Source organism: Seriola lalandi, unplaced genomic scaffold, assembly GCF_002814215.2.
Source record: "Seriola lalandi dorsalis isolate HSWRI2012SDOR001 ecotype SW California unplaced genomic scaffold, Sedor1 jcf7180002054575, whole genome shotgun sequence".
Taxonomy (NCBI): domain Eukaryota; kingdom Metazoa; phylum Chordata; class Actinopteri; order Carangiformes; family Carangidae; genus Seriola; species Seriola lalandi.
In genome coordinates this window covers 425427-426178 of record NW_019525128.1, presented here as the reverse complement: position 1 = coordinate 426178, position 752 = coordinate 425427, and the positions used below count along the sequence as shown (strand labels likewise).

At 37.1% G+C, this 752-nt stretch overlaps 1 pseudogene; it reads right to left on the bottom strand.

The window, feature by feature from the left end:
* Nucleotides 1-752, bottom strand: part of LOC111663382 (olfactory receptor 52K1-like) — a 36698-nt pseudogene that overhangs the window by 1974 nt on the left and 33972 nt on the right.

The following is a 752-nucleotide window of genomic DNA, read 5'->3' as shown; positions in this document are numbered from 1 at the left end:
TCTCTATCTCTCCTCACAGGACTCAGTGACACCCTGACAGCTCATCCTGGGTCCTGATTGAAGTTTGGATCCACTTCGAGGTCAGATAACCTCCAACATTAGCAAGTTTCTTTCAAATCTTCTATCTCGACAACTTTTTTTTTTTTTTTCTATCAACAAAATTAAATGTACAAAATATTAGCAGCTTCTAATTTTTAGCCAGTGCTGTTGCCTTCACTGGGTGGAAAGAAAAATACACAACATACAATAGGTATTAAATGACTTCAAACCGCAAATGTAACGTTCAATGACAATGTTTTTTTCTTTTTGTTCATTGCCAACATTTTTTAAATTCTTGGTCTCTACACCTACAGTGTAGTTAAGGGAAGGATTGTGGTTATGGCAAATTAACCATAATTAAGGTATAGATCCTGTTCAGCAACTGAAACAGTTTGCTAAGTTTCAGGAAAGATCATGGTTAGGGTTATTATAAAGAAGAGTGGTAACAGGGTCAGGGTTTGATCTCCCACATGAAAATCAGATTCATTACATGTCCATGTCCACACTAACCTCTAACACCCTAACCCTAGTGTTACTTTCCTCCTTGTTACATACAGGAAACACAGCATGTGGTAGTGGCACTGAACATTGGAACAAATCACAGTGTGTGGATTTGATATGAATGTCATTTCTAGGATTATGGGACTGAATATCACAAGATGCAGATTGCAACAGTTGTTGCTAATAACCTTAATGTCATGATTAATTTCCCC